Source organism: Cyanistes caeruleus, chromosome 12 (genome assembly GCF_971803275.1).
Source record: "Cyanistes caeruleus chromosome 12, bCyaCae1.hap1.1, whole genome shotgun sequence".
NCBI lineage: Eukaryota > Metazoa > Chordata > Aves > Passeriformes > Paridae > Cyanistes > Cyanistes caeruleus.
Window position 1 is genome coordinate 5,752,629 of NC_141712.1, and position 8,865 is coordinate 5,761,493.

Consider the following 8,865-nt stretch of genomic DNA (forward strand, 5'->3'; position numbering starts at 1 on the left):
ACGGGTTTGGTTCTGAGGCAGTTTAAACGGCAGCGTTAGCAAAACGCTGCAAATAAATGAGCTTGCTAAAAGCAGGAGATGGCTTGGACAGCCAGGAATCTGCAAGGCCTGTTGGTTCCCCAGTCCAGAAAGGCCCTTCTGCAGTGTGGAGTGGATAATGATATGCCCCAGTGGCCCCAACTCCTGCATTCAGCACTTTGGGGCATTCCTCATCCTCAAAATAGATCCTGCTGACCAGGCCTTGGCTGGAATAAAGCCAAAATCACCCCACAGATTCCAAAATATTTAGTTCAGCTTTGGGTCTTATGATGCCTCAGGAACTTCACTGCACGTTCAGGAGTCCCACTTTTTAGACAGACAACCACTGCTCATGCTTGCATTCCTATTCAGTATATTCTGGGATTTAGAGTTCTTTTTTCACATTGATTATGTTACATCTTTTAGATCAATACACTATTTTGTTTAAGCTCAGTAGAAGCTATGTAAGACTGTCTGACTCCAATAAACATCCCTCTTTTTGTTGTTGTTGTTTTTTTTTTTAAGGACTCACACTCTTCCTCAAAGGAAAGACTGAAAAAAAATAAAGTTATATTTTAAATTGAGATTGAATGAGCTCTAACATTCCCCAAAATACACAATTTTGTTATTTGGAGATGTATAAAAACATCCTGGAAAATGCTGAATTCATTATTTTTTGTAAGATAAAAGTTGATGCTGTAAATAAAAAATACTCTGTATCAATTCCCCATCTGGTCCTATATTCCTGCTGAGGGGTACCACAAGGAAAGAGGTATTTAGAAATTTGTTTCCAAAGCCTGCTGACTGCATCAGTAGTTAGCCATTTTCTGAGTTTTCTGCTTCAACATGTCTTGTACACATGTGAAGAATAACAGAATGAAACAAAGACAAATTAAAAACATAACCAAAGAAGCATCAAGTCATCTTTTGCTGTCACTGTGTACAGTGGCAAAGCAAGAAATTTGATCTTATGACTCTTCATCTTTCTGTTAAAGAGAAAGTGCAGGTATGTTTAATTTCACCATCCTGTGAATCATGATTTCCTTTCCAGCAGCTTCAGACACATCTTTCTTCAGTGCAATCTGGGGGAGACTAGACAATTCCATAATTTTTTACCAGCAGAAAGTTGGCCTGAACATTAATCATAAAAAGTCTGAACAGAATTTAGTTAATCTTTCTTTCCTTCTTTTTCATACCCACTTCCTACAAATCAAATATATCAAGCCACACTGGGAAGAAGTTTAACTAACATAACCTAATTCTGAATATTGAAAATTGGTTCACAGTGGCAACTTGCTCACAATGAATCCATTAAGATGAAAGGAAAATCTCACCAAGGCCTTGTTACAGAAAAATCAAGAAGATTGCAAAGTGTTTGGAAAGAGACAGGCTTTATCTGGAACATTATCCACCAGAAAACCTTTCTTCAAGTCTCATAATATCGATTTGGAGGTTTTATCTTCTCCTATAGGTGTTAGCTTATAAAATACAGCAGAATGAAAAATGAATTTCATTCCCAGAATGAAAGAGGGACTGATGGCTCACTCAGAACCAGGTTTGGGGCCGGGACTTTTGGGGACTCTTTCAGGCTCACTCAGCAAGGGCCAGATGTTCCCATCACTTGTCCCACACAGCTCTGTGAACAATTTTGCTGCAATTACAGCAAATGCTGTCTGGTACACCGGGAGCTTATACTGAAGCCAGATCCCATAACATACAGTAACTGCTGATAATTGATGAGAAAGTAGAGAAGGGGAGCCTGGATGTGGGCACCAAACAGGAGCCTGAAGAGGGTCTGCAATGAGCACAGCATCCTGTAATTGCACCTCCCAACCCTGGCTTAAAAAAGCCTGGGGCATGCACTGCTCTGGAATTGACCTACAGCCTGGTAACCTGGTACCAACACCATTCAAAACTACCTTTCTTTATGCACTACTACCTGGAGAGGAAAAAAGAAAAATTACACTGCAATTAGAAGGTGATATAAAAAAAAAATTTAAAAAAATTAATTCTTTTTCTTTCCCTCGGAATCTTGAACATTGCTAAAACAGGACTGGGAGGTTTTGGCACAGACTCTCCAACTCCCACCAAATTGCATATCACTCTAAGGGATAATAGTTTTTAAGGTGTACTCTGGGGAATATGGCCCTTCACGTTACTTATTATTAGTGGGATCGTTCTTAGTGACAATATTAAAATTGGCAGTGATTCTAAGATTAGTAGAGATGCCCAAAACCTGCATTTGCCACCTTCATTCAAAATATAAAGTGCATAGGATACAAAATAACAGCATGGGATCCATCACTCAATTACAGGGCTCCCATTAATTCAGGCAGATAATCTGAGATTTTCAGTTACTGTGGGAATTTTCAAAGTAATTAATGGGTTTTGGACAACATGACATCATTGCAATGACTGACATTTGGTTGAACTTAATATGTCACTTAGCATTCAGTGCTAAGCAACCAAGCTCTCGGCACGGTGAATGTCTGAGCCACGAGGTCAATGTCTAAAGTGTACATACAACATAATTACTCAGAACCACAGCTTCTGCTGAAAGTACACTCTCTTGAGGTATTATTGCAGTAATTCTCCTCCTTCACAAAACTTCAGCCTTTCAAATGGGCTTCCATACAGGCAAGTGTGTCCTCCATAATTTATAGTTCTTCACTTGTTCTAAATGTAAGCATTTCCCATTTATTATCCACAGTGGTGTTTGCTGCTTAAGTACAGCAGTTTGGCCTGCAAATAGTAAAGAAAAAACAAGAGAAATTGCTTTAACTTGGCTTCCAGGTATTTCATATTTATTCTAACTAACCTTTCAGCTACTAATCAAGATGGATTTTCAGGAGCAGATGCAGAGATGAGCTGATGTCACAGTTCCACAATGAGGGAATGGGGACAGTGATTTTAGTCTCATTTGGTGAAGAATAATTTAAAAGTCTCCATAGTGGAATCATAATTCTGAATACAACAACAGAAAATCATAGCATTGAGAAGCAAGTCAGATGTACTTCAACTTGATATTCCACGTGAAGAGGTAGCTTTGATGAATTCTCATCAAGACATTTGTTCTCTTTCGGTCAATCTCTTCTCAGGCTTCCTATCTATGCTGCCTTTTAAAAGATCCATAAAATGTTACAGCTTTTCACCAAAGAATTTTTTCCATTCACAGAATGTTGCTTCAGGAACTGATCCCACCTTTTCCAGGAGTAATCTGGAAAAGGTCCCACCCTGACCAAATCTGACCTCTGACTGATTGCTTCAAAACCTACACACCCCAAATGGGAATTACTGTCCAGGACATGTAATAATGATCTCACCTGACAGAAGGGGAATGACACAACTGAAGTAGCAGCCAGAGCAGGGGAAACCCAAAATGGATCACTTTCTTCCTTGCAGTGCTCCTTTTCTTTGCCAAATACACTCAAACAGGAAGGATAATGTAACAGATGATGGCCTCAGCTGCAGAAGTCACAGAGCAAAGTATGTGATTCATATATACTGCAACTAGTTAAGGAGAGACATATTAAATAATTCTGGAAGGAAAGCAGCACTTGTCAGTATCATTTTAATGTTAATACAAGAAACCCATAGTTCTGCTTAAAACAACTGTGCCATAATTTGTGTGATATCCCTTTCAGGCAGTTAGATGCATTTTTCAGCAACACGACCAGAAAATGGGAGATATTTTTAGAATTTGCTCCAACTATCCCAACATATCAGTATATGTCAACTTAATTCATATTTCACCAAATGGCTCAGCTGTAGCTAAAATAAATACATTTATATTTTAATCTTGTCAACAAACATTGAAGATCAAATATTATTGACTGCTATTGGATCCCATTAACTCCAGTTTGATCACAGCTTTTTTTACCTAAAATTGGGGTAAATGCTAACATTCTTACCCAGTTGCAACTACATGAACTTTTTACACAAAAATGTAAATATTAGTATCTGTGCATTCCTATGTTTTTTATCTTTACATGTGATCAAATCTGAGCTACAGCTGAGCCACTTTAAGACATTAAGGAAACTTAAAATATCATGCAAAGTAGTGTCATTTCAGGAGACAAATTTATGCTCCAGTGAGCTTCAAGAACTTCACTGAACCTTCAGGTTTTTAGGGATCTTTCATCATAACAAATGTTTATGTTAAGCGTGTTACCTACTCAGAGTATAATTTTTCATTTTGTCAAAAATTCTGCCCTTGACCTCTGAATTGCAGACAAAATTCTTTAGCTTGACATGGATCTTTAAACCAATTCCACTGAAATTCATTTCCTTAATATCAATTCAGCAAAAACCCTGAATCTGCAAATCCACAGAAGAAATGCATGACAAAGGGAAGAAACTCACTTCAGAATCTAAAGCCATCATATCTAGATTCAATTTTAAAATGTATTTGAAGGAGATGTTAAAAAACCTCAAGATGGTATTTTCCATATGGCAGTATATGAGAACTCAACATTCCACACACTCTGCAGCTCCCATTTAGTGGAAGACTGATACTAATTAAGGTGAGAGCTGGATGTGTCCAAAGCATCAACTTTAATCATATAATTGTACCTATTTCTCACTTATTTTCCACAGAGTAGATGTTTTTCACAGCTTAATGCTTGTTTAGAAATTACTTTAGGCAGTGTTACAGCCCTGATAAAACTTGGAATAGTTATAAGACTTAGACAAAGCTAAAAGCAACAGTACAGAACAGAATTTGGCTCTTTGTATCTAATTCACACACTTCTGGCTTCAGACCTTGTCACTGTAAAGATCTCCTGAAGCATCTTCTTAAACAGCTGGGATCTGAACAAAACTCTTGCATTAATATAAAACACTATATTGGCCACCTGGGACTTTTTCAGAAGGATTTTTTATCCTAAAGCAACAAAGATTCAGATAAAGCAACTTTTTTCCTCTTCCTGCTTTGTTGCACTTAGAATGCAGCTACTGGGATGATAGGTGGTGAGTAACTATGGATACACAAACAGAATACACCAACATTTTGTGGATATTAGGATTTCAATGTATCAGCTTCAGTTCTGTCCAAATTTCAGGCTCTTCTCCAGCCCCTCTTGGGGAGCTATTTCCACTGAGCTCAGTGGAATTCCACAGATAGGGTATGACCCAAGTGAGCATTCAGTTGTGCTCCAAAAAATGGGTAAAAAGAAGCCAAAAGTTGTCCTCCTCTTGCTGAGAACAGCTCAGCTCACAGCTGAAAGAAAAGGAGTCGAATGGCTTCCAAAGCCATGGAGCAAGGAGGTATTTGAGTCAAGAATGACTGATTAATCCTTGTGGGTGTTTGTTTTGTTTGTGTTGCAACACTTCCACTTCTCAGCTTAAAACTGCTCTTTTAGTGGATTAAGAACTGCATTTAATCAGCCAGCCTTCATGGCATGGGCTGGAGTTGCTGTTCACCTTGCTTTTAAACGTGCCAGCCTTGAGCTGCTTCCAAAACACGTCTGATGTGGTTGGACTGTGTGGATCAAAGTGCCCTTGGGGCATCCTGAGCAGAGCACAGCACCATTCCCAGAATGAAAGAGGGACTGGTGGCTCACTCAGAACCAGGTTTGGGGCCGGGACTTTTGGGGACTCTTTCAGGCTCACTCAGCAAGGGCCAGATGTTCCCATCACTTGTCCCACACAGCTCTGTGAACAATTTTGCTGCAATTACAGCAAATGCTGTCTGGTACACCGGGAGCTTATACAAAGTGCCACACATCTGACAAGTCTTCACACAGTTGGCAGCTAGCAGGGACATTTCTGCTACTCTTTCAAACAGCAGCATTGAGTTTGCTCTCTGTCTTCCACACTGCAAAATTCTGCTTGTTTGTTGGATTTCTTGTTTGTTTTACTGTCCAGTATTCTATGATTCGTTCACATATACCTGCCACAATCTCAAATATGGGAATATGACATTTGTCAAGGATCCCCAAACCACAGAATCACAGAATATTCTGGGTTGGAAGTGCCTCACAAGGATCATCAAGTCCAGCTCTTGAGCAAATGGCCCATGCAAGGACTGAATCCACAACCTTGACATTTTTAGCACAAAATGTTGAAACTCACTAAAGTTCTGTAGTTTTAGGACTCATTCTAGCCAACTCAAATTTGCTAATATCATCTGCTCCATTTCTGGGGATATTTCTCTTAGAAAGCCTGGAGAAAACAGTGTTTCACTTCTGTAGCTGCTAAAACCTTTGTTCATTTTGTTGTTTAACACCTCAGTTGAAAGCATGCTCAGCACACACACTGAAAACTGAGGTTATAAAGCAGTTTTAATCAGCATGATCCGTGCTACCTCCATCCCTGTGATTAGGGGAGGTAATTAGTCTCTACACTGAGAGGTCGCTGTGAGCTGAGCCTGTAGGGTAATACAGGCTTGGCTGTCCCTTTCTTCCTGCTGATTGCAGGCTCATCCTCTTGGCCTACACGGTTTGCTTCTCAAAAAAACTCTAATCAGAAAACTGTTGTGAAATTTTATTCCTAAACAAGACACCTATAATCTCTTCAACAGTTCCTGGAATGTAATTTATTCCCACTGTCACCCGGAAAATTCGAAGGTGTGATTTTAAAGTCCCGATGAACCCTGGACGCTTTTCAGCTGAGAAATGAAAACTGAAAAGTTTGTCCCTTTTCGCTTGGTTTTGTTATTCTTCCCTGCAGCAGATACAGCCATCTAAGGCTGTTTGAGTATCCCAGTCCAGCTTGCCGTGAGCCTGGGAAGTTCATCCTCACTCTCAGGGCTCCAGTCCCACGGCAGCCGCAGCTGGGCCGGGCAGCACGGCCTTGGGGTCCAGGCACGTCTGTGGGGCGGGTTGCGGCGCTGTGCCCGGGGTGCCCATCCTGCTCTAGGCCGGGTTTAAGGCCCGTCTCTCTCTAGGCTGGGTTTATCGCCCATCCTGCTCTAGGTCGGGTTTAAGGCCCGTCCCTCTCTCGGCTGGGTTTATCGCCCATCCTGCTCTAGGCCGGGTTTAAGGCCCGTCCCGCACTAGGCCGGGTTTAAGGCGCCGCAGCCGCGCGCTTTGGCCGGGCCAAGGGGGCCCCCTGGTGGCCTGGGGGAGAGCGGCCCTGAGGCTGCAGACCGGACACGGCCGGGAGAGGGAGAGGGAAAGGGAAAAGGAAAGGGAAAAGGAGAAGGAAAGGGAGAAGGAAAGGGAGAAGGAAAGGGAGAAGGAAAGTTCCGTGCATTCCCAGCAGGAAAGGACGGGTGTCCCCTCCAGGAGCAGGTGTGAAGGAGGCGCTCACACGTCCATGAACCCCTCCCGGCCCCTCAGACGCGCGTCCGGCTCTGAGCACACTCACTCTGCGACCGGACCATCCTGCTGGGACAACAGTACAATACAGGCTCTGTTCTCACATCTTCTAACAGATAATTCTCTAACAGAATTACAAAAAAAAATAAATTCTCGTTGGCTCATTGTAATATAATTTGGAAACTGAAAACATTGCCTCCCTGTCTGTCCTGGCTGGCAAAGCTGGCTGGGAGCTCGGGAGACTCCTAAAATTATGCTAACCAGAAAGTCAGCCACAGATTTAAAATACCACTTGTGAAAATATGTCTGGGTTTGGGATCACCATCCAGTAGCTACTGAGCATAGCTGTGGCTGTGGCTGACTATGGCAAGCAGAGTGAAAAGGAATAAGAACACGAGGACTGAAAATGTGTTATTTTTGCTGCAATGTATCCATACCTTCCTGTTTGATGTAATGGCCATTTCAAGAATGAAAACAACAGGAAAATTCAAAACTATCAAGGCCAAGCATGAGAATGTCCAGATAAATTAAACTAGTTAAAAAACAAAGCTTGAAGAAAACTGTCCAGAACAGTAACATCAACCAGAGAGCCATGATAGACTTGTAAAAGGTATAAACCACAAGAGCCAGAAGAAGCTCATTTACACATTACACCCATTTTTGAGAAGCTCAACAGCTTTATTCTCAAAGAGCAGCCATGAACACCCTTTGTCTTTTCAAGGGGGTCCACTATAGATTTTACTGTTGCCAGTAGCAAAAGCAGCTAAAAAAAAAAATAAAAAATCAGGGCAATATGTATACTTTGTTTGCCTTTTGGATTCGATGGCATGTAACATTTTTGACTTGCTGTATTATATCATAATTTTCCTCTTGACTTCAGCTGTCAGCATGTCATGTTCTGATCCCCTTTCAACCTTTCATGACAAAAGCCCCCCAGAGATTAATTCTTTTCATTCATCGGGTTCTACTTTAAAGTCTTCCGTGCCTTGAGGGAAGGAGAGCAAACACTAGAGGATCAGTAGGGGGTTAAACATTCTTTAACCATATGAAACAAATGTGCAGGCCTACTGGTTGTCATAGGCTAGTGGGGAAAATTGATTAGCAAATGAAAGAGACAAAATAGCTAACTAATTCTGCACATTTATCTGGGGAAGTTAACACTTGGAGCTACATGCTTTCTCATAAAACACTCCTACAAGCTTTTCTGGCTTTGACTGCTTTCATACGATTTCCACCAGTGCTTTGATTTTCAGCTAAGTGATTTCCACTTAAGTGAAAAATCTATCCATATGTAGAAGCAGCAGGTGTTTGTTACTATTTTCCATGCCTTGACCCACGGGATGGTTTTCTTTTGGCTAACCCAGTATAAATGCCTTAGAAGTCTAATGCTTCCCGCAGCGATTAGAACATGGAAGAAAAAAAAGGAAGCAAGATCCAGGAGTCCTTACGGTTCAAACGTTACATTTTATGAAACAGGCAATATTCTAACAACCTAAGTCCTACCTTAAACTTCCCTGAAGGTTTGACTTAGCGTGTGAAAGATTTCACACAGTTTCTTTGGGGAATGTAAACAAGCTACAGTAGCTCA

The 8,865-nt window shown here is 41.1% G+C and overlaps 1 long non-coding RNA gene across 1 annotated transcript; it reads right to left on the bottom strand.

Moving 5' to 3' along the window:
• Nucleotides 1-514: 514 nt before the first annotated feature.
• On the bottom strand, nucleotides 515-7,296 carry LOC147650827 (uncharacterized). The gene is made up of 3 exons (XR_015275521.1): nucleotides 4,780-7,296; nucleotides 3,342-3,483; nucleotides 515-2,760 (listed from the first exon to the last, which is right to left on the bottom strand). It is a non-coding gene; the product is annotated as an uncharacterized LOC147650827 (long non-coding RNA).
• Between the last annotated feature and the right edge of the window lie 1,569 nt (nucleotides 7,297-8,865).